Source organism: Podarcis bocagei (assembly GCF_964188305.1).
Source record: "Podarcis bocagei genome assembly, chromosome: 2".
NCBI classification, from domain to species: Eukaryota; Metazoa; Chordata; class Lepidosauria; order Squamata; family Lacertidae; genus Podarcis; species Podarcis bocagei.
Genome location: NC_138126.1, coordinates 79,728,922 through 79,745,914, shown reverse-complemented (window position 1 = coordinate 79,745,914; position 16,993 = coordinate 79,728,922). Strand labels below are relative to the sequence as shown.

General features: G+C 43.2%; 1 long non-coding RNA gene across 1 annotated transcript; it reads right to left on the bottom strand.

Moving 5' to 3' along the window:
• Positions 1-14,183: 14,183 nt before the first annotated feature.
• On the bottom strand, positions 14,184-15,098 carry LOC308579998. Its single transcript, XR_014004671.1, has 2 exons — positions 14,947-15,098; positions 14,184-14,360 (listed from the first exon to the last, which is right to left on the bottom strand). It is a non-coding gene; the product is annotated as an uncharacterized lncRNA (long non-coding RNA).
• Between the last annotated feature and the right edge of the window lie 1,895 nt (positions 15,099-16,993).

Here is a 16,993-nt window from a genome sequence, read left to right as displayed (position 1 = left end):
TGGACTTATTAAGGCTAGTTACACATATCGGAGTAAGGACTCCATATGAGCCCAAGAGGGGTCTTGGATGCAAGCACACACCTGTTAAAAAAGCACACATTTCAGTGCATGTAGCCTTGTTACCTGGTGTCTTCCCAGTACCTGCTGCCATTTTCCTAAAGAGGGCCCCTGACAAGCTAGTTCAGGGGTCGCTACTGCAGATACCAGTGTGCCCACCATATCACCTATGACATCCGCAAACGGCCTCGGTAAATATCCCCCTCAAAATCCACAATGCATGAGAGACTGGTTGTTCTTCCTGCTAGTTCCTGTTTGCTGTGGTTCAGCCACTACCACATGACCCCTTGGCAGCCATAACTGCGTGATGACACAGTCAAGGCAGCCATTTTGTGACTGGCACCCACAGAACTTTCCTCAAGATTAAAAATGTGCTCACTGCCCCCCCCAAAGGTCGAGCTAGTTCAACAGGTATTTGAACACCTTGGGAAAACTTATCATTCGCTTAATGTCAAACCCTTTGAGTCATCTTGCTGCATGCTAGAAAAAGACCATGTGGTAGAAGAAAAACATTTACCTAAATCTGTGTTATGAGGCAGAAGGCATGCCTTAGTGGCCAGAGTGTTGGGACGTGGGAGGCTGAAGATGTACATCAGGTCTCTTCCTACCCTGCCTCCCTAAACCAGCCCCATGGCGGGAAGCAGGCATACAATGCACCTTTGGGTGACATGCACTTACATGCCTGCTCATCTTTGTGGCTTCTCCCTCCAAATATTGCATGCCTGGGTGTGGATTGGATGGCAAGCCACTGGGATGGAGAAGTCCCAGCAAAGTAACAAGAGCAGCAGAGTGGCTCCCTCCTAAGGAAACAGAAGGGAAGCTAGGTGGGAAATCATTTTATTTCCTTTCAAATAATTTTTATAGTATTGCTAGATTTGTTTGTTGTTGTTTTTAAAAAAAGCATTCAGAAAGAAGAGCCTTCCAAAAAGTAATATTTCCTTTTGTAGTTGTAGACATATCAAGGCAGGTGTGAGGAACCCTTTTCCATCTGAGGGCCCTATTCCGCTCTGGGCAACTTTCCAGAGGCCCACATGCCCAGGGTGGAGCAAAATGTGTGGAGCAATGAAAAGAAACATGATACCCTAGTTTCTACACACACTCATCCTCCCCTCTCTGCTTGGTCCAAGAAAGCAAGAGGCATCACCAGAGTTCAATAACACATTGAGGTCAGGCAGAATCAGTCAAAGAGGGTGCAAAGCAGGGCCAGTAGAGGATGGAGACAGTCCTGAGGGCCACACACAGAGGCTTGGAGGGCCACATTTGGCCACTGGGCCTGAGGTTACTAATTTCTGTATTAAGGGCAGGCTCTACTGGAAATAACTGAGATGTATGAAACTTCTTTGTATCAGTCATAATACTGTGTTTTGTTTGGTTAATGCTAGCATGGCGTAGTGGCTGGAGTGTCCGAATAGGACCAGAGAGATCTGGGTTCAAATTCCCACTCAGCCATGAAGCTCAGTGAGAGGCCTTTGGCCAGCCACTGTCTTTCTTTCTAAGCCGGGTTGTTGGGGGGGTATACATGGGGAGAACTATATACACTGGCCTGAGCTGCTTGGGAGAAAGACAGGATTAAAAGGAGCAAAATGAAAGGAGTTTTTAAAAAAATCCAGGAAGATTCCACAAGGTTTTGAGAAGCAGTCAACCTCACTAATTTATTTGTTTTATCAGATGGAACTTCTGAACTTTCTGAAGACGGTTGTCATCAACATGTTGGACATGACCTCTTCTATGCTTGGAGGCTTCTGCCAAGCCCAGGAGAGAAACTGCTGCTACATTTTTCTTTTTTTCTTTCTTTCTCTCTCTTGAGGTGATGATGGTGGTTTAAAACGTCCATGAGTCATTGCAATAATAGCTGTTATTTTAAAAGAGTGCACAGGAAGAAGGAGGAGGAATATCTGATGTTTTCATCTTTAATACCTGCCTGACGTTGAAGGCTGTCACAGAGACAGCTTGAGGTTAAGAGCTTCACAGATAACATTACTTTTGAGCAGTGGCAGCCTTAACGCTTTCTCAGTTGTAGGAAAGTATTTTTTTTCTTTAACTGCAATTAGAAGCCAGAACGATCTGGGTTTTTTAAATCTTCTAGATTGCACTGCCAACAATTCAGGGGAAATGTTTCTACTCATCTATTCTCATTTGTTCTAGGGTAAAACGGTAACATTTTAGAACACCCTCGTAGCTATACCACAGCATACTCAGGAGCTGATTGTTATTTTGCAGAAGCACCTTTGAAATGGGGAGATGTGCAAGATTAACATGGTACATCTTTTGCCATAGCCCCCTCCCCCCTACATTTCACTGTGGCTTGTAGTGGAGAACTTCTCAGTAGCTTGCACCCTAAATATGTGAGTGTTTTGCCCATATATAATGGGGAGCATCAGATCATGACAATGGAGGATTACACCTGGTAGTTATGAAAAGCACAACCACTCTGAAGAAGAGGTACTCCATTGTGGGACCTCACTATGCAACACCTAGGGTTGACTGGTCTCCTGCCTTGGGAGGTCCACCTCCTGCTGATGTGAAGGTGATATCACACTGGCTAATGGCATCTGATAACTGAAAAGTGCTATAGCTTCACTACTTCCTGGCATTCTGTGCCCTTAACTTAGAAGTATTTTGCTATTGTCAATGACTCCTCTTACTTCGGCATAGTTATTATGGATGGTATACCACTGGTTATAATTGAGCTCAAGTGCTTCCACTTGGTAAACACTCCAGCATAGCAATTACTGGTAGTCTACCATCATTCATATCTACAGTGGTATTTGGTCATGTATCTGTGGCTCAAAAGAAAATTGCGCGCTCTGTGCTTCCTTAAACCACATTCCAGTTGTGGGAATGCTGAACTTTCTCTCACACTTTGGTCACGGAGAACATATTAATAACCCTTTCAAAATGTCACAATGCGTTACTGCTTCTGAGCACTTACCCAGCCTCTCCCTCATGCCTTTCTCAACATAATAACACTCTTGCAACATGGGGCTTAAACCTACATAGCACAATTTGCTCTCTGTTCTCTGGTGGACATCTACCAGGGATGGTGCTGTGGAGCCTTTTAGGAACGCAAGGAGCTGCTTTATGTGAAATCAGACCATTAGTCAGTCTAGCTCAGTCTGGATTAACCCAGCCTCCACTGCCTGTCAGGCACTGTGTAGGATTTTAGACAGAGGTTCTTTCCCAGCTCTCTCTGGCTACTGGGGATGGAAACTGAGGTCTGTCTGTTGCATGTAAACTATGTGCTCTCTACCTATTGTGACACAATCACTCTCTCTTCACTGGAACCGATGTCTCCAACTTGGCACCCTTGGTACCTGCTATCAAGGCCTCAAGGCTGGAGTAGGCACAGAAGCATCACTTGAAATCTGGCTTCTTCACCCACTCAGAACCGTGAGCTGGGGTCAGGGCCCATCCAAGGTATTTTGCTGCCTCTGGTGAAGGACAAGATGGAGCTGCCATTCTATTGTCAAAAGTCAGCTAGGGGGGTGGGTGGTTGAATCTCATGGCAACAGAGGCAATGGCACCTCCACAGGTTAGGGCACACAGCTCTGTCCATATCCCACCCTTCAGCACCTGCCACCTAAGATGGCTGCCTCACCAGTCCAGGGTAGTGGCAGTGGGAGTGGTATAAGTGGAAATCCTTCAGCACAGGAAAGTGTAGCCTATGAAGGTCTAGACCAGGGCTTCTCAACCTATGGGTCCCCAGATGATGTTGGACTACAACTCCCATCATCCCTGAGCTCTGGCCTTGCTAGCTAGGGGTGATGGGAGTTGTAGTTCAATAACATCTGGGGACCCACAGGTTGAGAAAGGCTGGTCCAGACTCTTAAGAGCCCACACCAAACATTTGATGCTTTTAAAAACACCCTGATTCAGTGCCTCTGATTAATAAGGATCTGTATTAGTGAGAAAGATCTTTAGCAGTTGCCAGTTACCATTTTAACCCATTCCAGTTCCTTTAAAAAAGAATAATTAATAAAAGAAAAGTTACTGCTCATTTGAAACTGCAAAGCCCAGTGTCTCATCTCTTCATTGCCAGTGTCTGGTTGCAAACTCCTCCACCACCATCAAGCCATACTTGTGAACAGTTACACCCACTGCAGTTACTTTGGCAAATTATTTACGCTAATTATTGCCAGGAACAATACCCACAGCTCAGTCTTCTTCATGCTGACTCAGAAATAAGTATCACTTTGTTCTATGGAGCTTACTTGAAGCAGGCATAGGATTGTAGCCCTAGTCCCCTGGCTTTATGACTGCAATTTGCAATGCAAAACACAATTAAAGGTACAGCCAAGGTTCAGTACAAAGGAAGGAGCAGCTCACTCTTAGAGAACTGACGGCACTAATGGCTGCCTGCTGAGAGAGCCAGCTGCTGGAGAGAGGAGGGCCATTGTCTATTGAAAGAGGAACTGGCTGGCCAGCCCAAATCAACTTTTCTCCCTCTCCATCTTAAGACTATTACAGCTGCAGACTTTGTGGCTTTAAAATTTTGCCAGCATTCCCTTGCTGCTCCCTGAAGGAGTTTGATGAATTCAAAAGCTTGCTTACTATCTTGCGACACCAATTTGTGGTCCTAAAGTGAAAAGATGGACAAACACAGCTGTCTGTGCTTTTGGGGAGCAACAAACATTTATGTCCAGGAGAGGAGTACTAAAACTGGAGGAAGATGGGTTGTTTTTTCTTACCACCTTTAGTGCTTTTGGTGGGTTGTACCCAAACGCTACCCAATTCGACTCTAGTTAGTGCATCAGCTAAAATTAATCTTCAGTTCTGCTACTTTGTTACTTAGGTCTTCTGCCTCACAAGGAAAATGTCTATTTGGATCTGAAGTTGGATCCAAGCAACAGTTAGACCATTAAAAAAAAAACCAAAAAAACTGGGGGTCTACCACGACTGTTTCTTTGTCTCCACGGCCTTTGTGCAACCTGAATCTTGTTAGCTCCCAATAGCTCCTTCAGGATTACAATTTAAATGGCTATGTAGGCTGAACATCATGCTTGCCTTTTCTCCACATTTTGCTTGATATCCCAGCCTGATGAAGGGTTCTGAAGGGTTCAGAAAGCTTCTTCACTATTTTGTGACATTTTGCACATGTTGTTAAATAACGGTATTGCTCTGCAATAGATTCCCACCCACCAACAGTGACTGACCAAAACTGATGTTTAAAAACGTGCTGTCAGGAGCAGTATAAAGCACAGTGCAGTTCCTTGCATCATGGTGCTCTACATACAAAGATCCTTTATGGCAACAGTCTCCTCCCCCTTTTTCATAGGAAGCTGATACCAAGTTACTCCATTGGTTCACCTAGCTCAGTATGCCCAATGGCATTCACTGGAGCAGCTCCCCAGGGTTTCACCAAAAGGTCCTGGTATTTCCCAGGCTTACCAGGAAATGCCAGGAAGTGGACCTGGTACCTTTCACATGCAGGACATGTGGTCTATACACTGCTACACCCTGCTTTAGGTTTCTTAAACTTTGAGGCAGACTCTGAGATCTGGTAAGCCCTAGTAGCAATCTGCACAAATAAAAGATGTTAATTCATCTGCTTCTTTTACTCTTCCAGTCTGGGCAAGTACAGTTTGTTTTGTTTCCTTCAGGAACATACACATTATATAAATGGTACCATTTTTCAAATGTCTTTCCATCAGTGGGCTGCAGGGGGTGGGGTTGTTTAATATGTTTCAGTATAAAGCCGAGACTCCTAAGAACCTTTTATTGAGCCACTTTGCCCCCTAGCAGTTAGGCATATTAGGGTCACAAGATAAGCAGCAGCGTTTCCCAGATATAATCCATTTACTTTGTACTTTGCGTGTAATGGGCAGTTTGGGGGACAAGCATTCTCCAGCATGTATTTAAAGGGATTCATTTGAAAGATAAGTAAATTGCAGCCCGCTCATTAAACCCAGCACTTCATGCCACACTGCAAACATATATTTAACTAAGAAAGAAGCACTACTGTGGGCTTTCTGTTTTCTTCTTCCCTCTGAGATCTTGAAATGTTGTGATTCATCATCATTTCCAAAAGTACCTGAAAATTACAGGCCAAGCAAGATTGCAAAATGCTACAAGGATCAGGGAACTCAGTGCATTTACAAGCAGAGAAAGCATTTTCTATTCAGCTCTCTATGCTTGCCTCTGGATTGATCTGAACAATGGTTTTATTTGATCACAATACCTTTGAGTGGCAAATGCAGTGCCTTCCACATTTCAGGGTGCACAGCCCCCTAGTGGAACTAGAGGGCACTACAAACAATTAAGTAAATGCACCATACTTAGGCGGCAATTTATCCAGGAGTACACCCCGTTGAACTCAGTGGCACTTACTTCTGAGTAGAACTAGAGGACTGCAGTGTCACAGTCCACTCCTATACATGTCTGCTCAGTAAGTCACATTGAGTTCAAGGAAGTGCCAGCCAGGTGGGAGGCAGAGCAAAGGCAAGGTTGGGGCTATTTGAATACACCAGCTGGAGTGGCAGATTTGCTTTGCTGGTTCATTCACAAAGCTTTAACCTCATCACCATTACCCTATCGCACCCTAGTTCATTTGAGCAAGCTACAGTAGTGACCCCATATCTGATGGATAGCTCAGTTGGTAAAGCATGAGGGTTGTGGGTTTGAGCCCCATGTTGGGTGAAAGATTCTTCCATTGCAGGGGGTTGGACTAAATGACCATTGTGGTCCCTTCTAACTATACAATTCTATGGCTGTGCCCCACCACACCAGCCACTACTGGAATGCACCTCACTTAATAATGCACCCTACATCAAATAGACGCCTCAGAGACAGCTAAGCTTTGATTTAAAGAGCTGCTTTTCAAAAATCTGAATTTCCATGTGGGAACAGAGAGATACAACCACAGAGGAGAATTTCACCACCGACATGGCCAAGTATTTGAATTGGTCTGTGGAAGAAATCTTGTAGGGGAATATTAAGCATAAATGGTTTGACCAACAGGAGTGATCTAAAATGGGTCTTAAAAAGTTCCCCTTCTGTCATGAAATACCCAATTCCTTGGCATTTAGGGGAGCTTGTAAGCAAGGTTAGATGTTCATTAATTCAGAATGAGGGTGGAGAGCATTGTCAAACTTGGCCTCAAGACCCATCATGCACTTAAATTGGATGGGGCTACATAGATGTGTTAGGAAGCCTATTTGGAGAAAGACCTATGCTACCTGCCTTCACTTTTATTTGTTCTTGGATTATTATCACATTACCAAAAATATGACTGAATGGCATGACCTCATCACATTTTTACATGATTTCCAATTGCCTTGGACCACCTCAACACTAAATTTATGTTCTGTTTTGCATTTTATAAACAATGGTCCTGGCCCTGCAGACCAACTAGAGAAGCAGCTGTGAACAGGCAGTGAGCGTCACATGAAAAAGTTAAGGAAAGGTGGTTTCATGCATTTTTTCACACATACTCCCAAATTCCCCTTCTCATTCTCAACATGTTTGTGGGCAAATATTTGGCAGAGCCCTGTAATTGCCCAATACATTCCTCATGTAAAGCAGACTAGCAATATTTTTATTCTCCTCACACACTGGGCCCCCTCTATACTATTGTTACCTAATGGGAGAACAGCGAACACGTTTTGGTGGATTTGAAAGAAACTCAGTATGAAGATTAAGAAAGATCTACTCTCCACACAGACACATTCACCGATGACATATATTACAACAGAGCAGTATTTGCAAATAGTCTTACTCTATACCAGGCACAACCAACTCCCAAGAGACTGCGATCTACTCACAGTATAAAAAAACAGGCTGTGATCTACCCATTGTCATTGCCAGGAGTTGTTGAGTTTTTTTGGGAGGGGTGGCCACTAAACTTCACACCACGATGTACCTGGGACACCCGTGTGATCTACCAGTGGATCACGATCTACTTGTTGGACATGCCTGCTCTATACTATAGCATACTTAGCATAATTGTTATTTCAACCATTGTTCTAACAATGAAGACAGCCACACTGGATCATTATAGCAGGTCACAGTCACATTTAGGAAGCTGATTCCTATGATGAAAGAACAGAAGATGAACACACTAACTCTTATTGTTCAATGCTTATGAAGAGAAAACCACATCAGCTACACCTGCACTGGAGGCCTAATACTTTATTGACAGTATTTAAAGGCTCATCATCCTCTGGACATATTTATTTTGCTTTGCTTAGTAATCCAAGATGACCTGACTAATTGCCCTAGCTCTTAAGAGGCTGACAATAGCTCGCTTCTTAGATCACAGTGAAAGGCAAAGGCTTCTACACATGGAATGTAAAGACACCTACAGTTCTAGAACACAAAGGAATTCATCTGTGAATCTGTGCTGACTCTGAGGCCTGGTGTTATAGGAGAGGAAACCAATGTATCAGGACCCACTGTTTCCACAACCTTCCTAATTTTACACACTTCTAATCAGTGGTGGACGAACCCTCTCTGTCACCGGGAGTGGTATGTCGAGGGGTAGGGTGAACCGCCTGGCAGCCCAATTGGACTGAGCATGTGCGGCAGCCCGTACAAAAGCCCGTACAGATGCCATGCATGAGAGGCAGCCGAATCGGACTGCGCATGCGCGACAGCCTGTACGGATGCTGTGCGAGCAGCACCCACACTGAGTGTGCGCGTGCCCTTCGCTGCTCCACAGCTGGGGGAAGGCAGTGGCCATCAACCCCCCCCCCAGGGTGGCGAACTGCCCCCTCCACCCCCCTTCATACGCCACTGCTTCTAATATGTCCTTCCGTTGTGGATTGCTACTTCTACCTCCACTCCCTTCTAAACTAGGGCTGCAATTCTGAACATATCTTTTGGGCACTCAACTCCACTGAACACAGTATAGCTTAATCTTGAGTAAAGGTTGATCAGCTTGCATTGTAAAGAGACAATTTAGTTTATCTTCATAAGCTCCTGTTTCAATTTAGTTCAGAACTTGATTAAAAGTAAGTGTTTTACATCTACCGCTAAACTGAGATCACAATGATGATGATTTTACAAAATGCCACCGTTGTATCTTGGAAGCCAAGGAAGCCTATACTACTTCATGCAACATCTAATCTATAACTCATGCTATACTTCAGAAATTATGGGATATTAACAAACCTGTTTCCTTATTGCAAAGTATCAAGTAAGAATATTACTCCTATTCCTACAGCAATCCTGTACACATCTACGCAGAAGTCCCCTTGAGTTAAATGAAACTTATTCCCAGATACAGGATTGTTATCTTTTGCCAAACTCAGAATTAATAAAGGAAGGGTTCAAAAGAAATTAACATTGCACTCAGAACTATTGGATGTTAAGCCATCTGGTCTCATGCAATGAGTTGCATCGGGCACTGAGGAGTTGGGGTGAGTGAGGGAGGAGAAGCTAGCCACAGATTTTCATCAGCGAGCTGTTAAATTAGTCCTTTTGCTTCACAGGGCTTGTTTTATTCAATCTGCCTTTATTAAGAACACAGGTTTGATTCTGTGAGGAACAAATTCTTCTAAGTTCTTAAAAGGAAAATGGTTGTAAGCATGCTTTTATTAGGCTGCATTACTGGATAACCAATACAACATGTTACCATTATGAATCATCTGATTTAGAGTGACACGAAAAGAACTTGGAGGAGTGGGGCGGGGGGAAACTCCCAGCCAAAACACTGGCAGGCCACAGCTCACCAGGCCAGATTTGATTGGCGCTTGCTGAGTTTTCAGCTGTGCTCAGTAGCAACTGTGTCTACGGCTTATCATTATTTAGACTACACTTCCCAGACATGTAATAGCGTTGAGAAAATCAGGGCCAGGCTGAAGGCTTGTCTACATTACAAATGTAAACCAGTTTCAAACCTGTTTATCCCTCTTAACTCTAGCCTAACTGAGAGACTGGGGTCTGTAGTTCTACAAAGGAACAAAGGACTTCTAACAGAATCTCACAATCCACCCAAATGTACAATTCACACAGATTTTTATATATATATAAAAAAAGAGAGATCGTGACAGTTAAACTGATTTCAAACTATAATGCTATGGTGTGGATAATATGTTCTCCAAGACACAAACAGAGTGCTGCAAAGACAATCCCTCTACAGTGAAAGAATTAACCAGGAAAACTAAAATCATCTAGGCTTGACTCTCATTAGGGAGCCTTGTGTATTAGACCTTGCCAAATAGATAGAGGCAACGCTATTTTGCCATAATACAGTTTTTGCTATCCATTGCACACTGACCTGCTTTTTAAATTGTCCTTTTGTAGTGTGACATGAAATTAGTGGATTCACCATTCACTGACCAATTGCATATATGTCTCAGCGTTGCTCTAAAGAGCTCAAGGCAGCACATACAGCTCTCCCCTTTTGTATCTTCACAACAGCCCTTTGAGGTAGATTAGTTTTAGAGATAGTGATTATTAGTCCAAAGTTCATGGCTGAATGTGGATTGAACTTGGATCTCCTCAGTCCTAGTAAGGCACTCTAACCACTACATACACGGCTTCTCGCCAGTTTTACTGTTAGTCATACAAATGTATTTCTTGGGTGATTCCTGACAAGGTATTTACTCTGGGACAGCCATTCTTTATTCACTCATTTCCCCCCACTCTGGGCATTCCCATTATGTAATCAACATACTGTCCTTATCCTCGGTTTTCCATTATATTGCTTCCATTTGTTTCTGAAGCTCAGGAAGGAGAATGACTAAGAAAACCCTCTAATTAAAGGACTAATTAAAGAGCCTGCCCACTTTGGCCCTCGCCATACAGATGGCATATGAGATTGAAGTGAAGGTCAAGCATTTTATTAGATACAGTGTGGAACCACAGTAGCAATGTTGCTTGCAGCTCTTTGTGCAAAGAGCTACGTCTCAGGAGGAAGGCTAAAGAGTTGCAGTTTAGATACACCCATTACAATGGTGCCCCGCAAGACGAAAAACTCGCTAGACGAAAGGTTTTTCCGTTTTTGCGTTGCTTCGCTAGACGAATTTCCCTATGGGCTTGCTTTGCAAGACGAAAACGTCTTGCACTTTTTTTTTTAAAGCCGCTTGAAGAGGTGCAGTTGCGACGGACCGTGCTTCGCAAGACGAAAAACATCACAAGACGAAAAGACTCGCGGAACGAATTCTTTTCGTCTTGCGAGGCACCACTGTATATGTGATTTAGGAATATGCATGGATATCTACACCACCAAACTTGCCTTTTTAAGCAACAGCTTGAGCTAGCTGTTTATTGTTGGAATATACTGAGGAGAAACTGAAAGGACCTGGAAAAAAGGGATAAAGGCAGGGTTTAGCCCATAACAATGAGATATTCTATTTTTTAAAAATAGGTTTTAAATTTAACCAGCGGGAGAAGCTGAAACCTTCCCCTGAGTTTTAATGGAAGCACGCAATGCTGGAGATGCTGCCTACTGAGCACCTAAGGTAGCTGCACTTGTCGGTTTAGTTTTTAAATGCCCACCCATCCGATTTGTTTGAAATTAAAAAGAGTTCACTGAAAATGCAACAGCTGGGTCACTGGACATCTTCAGAGTCCATCATTTTGTTCACATTCTTCAGCATTAACTGATAAATGCCCCTAAAGACAATTACTAGGGGAGTAGGTAAAAAAGATAAAGGACCCCTGGACGGTTAGAATCATAGAATCATAGAATCATAGAGTTGGAAGAGACCACAAGGGCCATCGAGTCCAACCCCCTGCCAAGCAGGAAACACCATCAGAGCACTCCTGACATATGGTTGTCAAGCCTCTGCTTAAAGACCTCCAAAGTAGGAGACTCCACCACACTCCTTGGCAGCAAATTCCACTGTCGAACAGCTCTTACTGTCAGGAAGTTCTTCCTAATGTTTAGGTGGAATCTTCTTTCTTGTAGTTTGGATCCATTGCTCCGTGTTCGCTTCTCTGGAGCAGCAGAAAACAACCTTTCTCCCTCCTCTATGTGACATCCTTTTATATATTTGAACATGGCTATCATATCACCCCTTAACCTCCTCTTCTCCAGGCTAAACATGCCCAGCTCCCTTAGCCGTTCCTCATAAGGCATCGTTTCCAGGCCTTTGACCATTTTGGTTGCCCTCCTCTGGACACGTTCCAGTTTGTCAGTGTCCTTCTTGAATTGTGGTGCCCAGAACTGGACACAGTACTCCAGGTGTGGTCTGACCAGAGCAGAATACAGTGGCACTATTACTTCCCTTGATCTAGATGCTATACTCCTATTGATGCAGCCCAGAATTGCATTGGCTTTTTTAGCTGCCGCGTCACACTGTTGGCTCATGTCAAGTTTGTGGTCAACCAAGACTCCTAGATCCTTTTCACATGTACTGCTCTCAAGCCAGGTGTCACCCATCTTGTATTTGTGCCTCTCATTTTTTTTGCCCAAGTGCAATACTTTACATTTCTCCCTGTTAAAATTCATTTTGTTTGTTTTTGCCCAGTTCTCTAATCTGTCAAGGTCGTTTTGAAGTGTGATCCTGTCCTCTGGGGTGTTAGCCACCCCTCCCAGTTTGGTGTCATCTGCAAATTTGATCAGGATGCCCTTGAGTCCATCATCCAAGTCGTTGATAAAGATGTTAAATAAGACCGGGCCCAAGACAGAACCCTGTGGCACCCCACTAGTCACTCTTCTCCAGGATGAAGAGGAACCATTGATGAGCACCCTTTGGGTTCGGTCAGTCAGCCAGTTACAAATCCACTGAGTGGTAGCAGAGTCAAGACCACATTTTACCAGCTTCTTTACAAGAATATCATGGGGCACCTTGTCAAATGCCTTACTGAAATCAAGGTAGGCTATATCCACTGAGTTCCCTTCATCTACCAGGCTTGTAATTCTGTCAAAAAATGAGATCAGGTTAGTCTGACATGACTTATTTTTCAGAAATCCATGCTGACTATTGGTGATCACAGCATTCCTTTCTAGGTGCTCACAGACTGTTTGCTTAATGATCTGCTCCAGAATCTTCCCTGCTATTGATGTCAGACTGACTGGGCGGTAATTATTTGGGTCCTCTCTTTTCCCCTTTTTGAAAAAAAAGGACAACATTTGCCCTCCTCCAGTCTGCCGGGACTTCGCCTGTTCTCCAGGATTTCTCGAAGATGACTGCCAGTGGTTCTGAGATCACATCTGCCAGTTCTTTTAATACTCTTGGATGCAGTTCATCTGGCCCTGGAGACTTGAATACATCTAAACTAGCCAAATATTCTTGTACTGTCTCCTTAGTTATTCTGGGCTGTGTTTCCTTTGCTGAATCATTTGCTCCAAATTCTTCAGGTCGGGCATTGTTTTCTTTATCGGAGAAGACTGAGGCAAAGAAGGCATTGAGGAGTTCAGCCCTTTCTGTGTCCCCTGTTTGCATTTCACCATCTTCTCCTCTGAGTGACCCCACTGTTTCTTTGTTCTTCCTTTTGCTACGAACATACCCATAAAAGCCTTTTTTGTTGCTTTTAACCTCTCTAGCAAGCCTAGGTTAAGTCCAGTCAAAGGCGACTATGGGGTTGTGGAGCTCATCTCACTTCAGGCTGAGGGAGCTGGCGTTTCTCCACAGACAGCTTTCCAGGTAATGTGGCCAGCATAACTAATCCGCTTCTGGTGCAACGGAACACCGTGACAGAAACCAGAGCACACGGAAACACTGTTTACCTTCCTGCCACAGTGGTACCTATTTATCTACTTGCACTGGCATGCTTCCAAACTGCTAGATTGGCAGGAGCTGGGACAGAGCAACGGGAGCTCACCCCATTGTAGGGATTCAAACTGCCAACCTTCTGATCGGCAAGCCCAAGAGGCTCAGTGGTTTAGACCACAGCGCCACCCGTGTCCCTATACTAGGGGAGTAAGCCTCACTGGACACACTTGGACGTCACTTACTTCTAAATAATCATATATGGGATTGCCCTGAGAGGCCATTTATGAAGTTGCTTTGTTAAGGGAATAACAACTGTGATTCATTTATAGAAAATGGCAGCCTTGTCTGATGGATAGCCAACAATTACCCCAGACCCTCTTTCCTTCCCTCCGTCTTCGTTCCTACCTCCACCAGAGTCCCAACTCCCACCGACTCATTGTCACAAACACAATAACAGTAATTATCCTATAATTGAGCACTACAGTCACACTCTAGCCAAAGACGTCAGTGCGGGAAGGAAACTGGTAATGTTCACAGTGATTATTTATTTCCCCATTGTCTCATACATGGGTGGTATCTGTTGGGAAACCGGCCTTTCATCAACCCACTTCATCTCTCCCTCTAGCTCTCTGTAGTTGCTCCCACTCTTGTTAACAATCAGAATCCACCTAGGCAAGGCTTGTCTGCCAGTGGTGCTCCTGGCTAGACATCAGAAGAGAAAGGGGCAAAAGATTTGTTAATGTGTGGAAAAAACCCCTGCCAGGTTCTCAAAAGTATTTTAATAGATTTCTTGTAATTGTGCTTCACTAAGGCTTTGTAGAGAGAAATTCAAAGCATCGTTTTCTAGCCTTAGGCTTCCATACTGTATCATGATATGAAGATGTTCTAAAAAAAGACATTTTGCTATTACAGAGGTTAGGGTGGTGGTGGAGGAAGCAAATGTTCGTTAATAACATATAGTCTACTTTTAAGGTGTCATTTCAGTACAAAAGGAGCAGTGATGCATTTAGATGATTTTAGACTCTGGGCCGGATCCATCTTAGGGACTCCATCAGCAGAAGTGCAGTGCAATGGCTCCCACTTACGTAACAGGGCATTCCCCCTTCTCCTCCCCCCATGGACCCTGCCCGTCCCCAATGGGCTGTGTGGGAGTCAGGAGAACCCCCAGAACAGTGCATGGGGTGATGGGGGATAGTTCCATTTGACAAACTGGGGGGCAAGTGAAATAACTGGAGCGTTGGCAGAGCAATCTTAAGTGGTGGTGGTGGGGATGGAGTGATAGACCTACCAACCCATCCATGCCCTGTCTGCTTGCTCCAGCCAGGAACATCATCAGTGGTGCTTTTTGGTGGAGCAGAAAAGGCTCCTAGTCATGGGAGCAGCAAAGGCTCACAGAGATAGGCAGACAGGCCCCTCTGTCATATCCTAACCAGGGGGTTAGGATTGCTTTCTCAGAGAGCACTATATAAGCATCATTATTAAGGCAGCTTTATATGTGAGATTGTGTTTGCCTGAAGTTCCCTCCCTCACGCAAAGGGATGTTGTGACATCGCAGCTGATGAGGCTCACAGTCTCCAACTCCCAGCCAATACACAAATGTGTTTCTATCGTTGGCCATGTAGCTGTATTTTCCACTGTCCTGCTGCAGAAAGAAAGTCCAGGCAATCTTTCTATCTATCATCTATCTATCTATCTATCTATCTATCTATCTATCTATCTATCTATCATCTATCTATCTATCTATCTATCCTATCTATCATCTGAAAGCTCCTTATGCCAGCTGCTGAACTTAATAGCAAAAATAATACTTATAAGAATACATTGCTATAACAATGAGCTACAGTATGAAACATCTCCTGGATTCACTTTTCCTTGCATTATTGATAAGCATCAGTCAGAAGGAGGGTCTATAGGTTAAATCTATATTGCTTTGAATTTCCCTTCTATGGCCAAGATCAGACGCCATCAACACATCTTGAACTGATTTAAGGCCCTGGGGTGTTACTTAGTGCCATTCAAAACACAGCAAGCCATTTTCCATGCGCCGAGGCCACTAGGGCTCGTTAGAATGGCATTTTTAATAAAAGTGGAGTGTAGCTACAACAGTTTGCAGCCCTGCTCTCCAGATCAACCGCTATGTACGTCATTCCCCTCTGCCCCCATTCACATACCCTCCAGACTTTTGACTATAAGGACAAATTCATATTAGGTGTAATTCTACTGAAACCAATACCATTCCAACCAACATACATTAGAGTTAAAGTCATTTGAAGTTACCATAAAAATGTGTGTATGTGTGCGTGTTTATTTTTATTTTTAGAAGGTTCCATGGCACAAAAGAAATCCAATTAATAAAGAGATGAAAAAGAACATATCTGGTTGAGGATCTCTTTAGAACCATATTTTTATCCTGGAAACAATGAGAAGGAGTTAACTATAGCATTATCTATCTACTGCTAGGAATGGATTAAAATTAGAATGACAACACTCAAAATAGTGGACTAATGTGGAATGAAATGACCAATGGAAGATTATTCTGCAGAAAAATTATTCTGGCTGTGACTCTGGCCTATGAGATCATTTCATTTCATTTTAACCGACATGCAAAGTTTCAGGGGTGAAGAAAAAATCTGTCAAATTTTTGTGAGCGTGCTATCAAACCCACATAAAGCTTTGTTGCGGTACAGTAAGAATATCTGAGTTCCATGATAAATCAAATGAAGAGTCAGGCAAGACAGGATATTGTCTCCAATGGTGGTTCATCTGATGATCCAGCAAAGTTCATAAAAGTGTCAAATGATGGTATCCATTTCCTTCTCCCCTTTCTTTGTTCCCAGTCTCACTAGAGAGAGATACCATCTCTGCCACTGACAGCTTCAGTTTTGACTATTTTATATATATATATATATATATATATATATATATATATATATATATATATATATATAAGCTTTTTCTATGTATTTTAGTAACCAGTAAGATTTCTTTGTGTATTTAGAAAACACTCATAAAATCATTTAGTCTTTTACTATTATTAAATCTGCTAGTGGTCAAGTGACCACCACCATCACTGCTTATTGCAGTTAATAAGCAATAATTAATTATAACCCCATTCAGGAGTCATTCTTTTTGTATGCCTTGTCGATGAACCCCAATTTTGAAAGTATAAATATTATTTTGTCATTCTCTGAACATACCATTTTATAACTCTGTTTTCTTTTAACCATTTTTTCCTCAGCTAAAAGTTCCTTAACATTTAGAAATTATTCATAAAGAATATGGTCTATTTCTTTTGACCATTGTAGATGTCTTTTCTTTTTGGTTCCTCCTCTAGA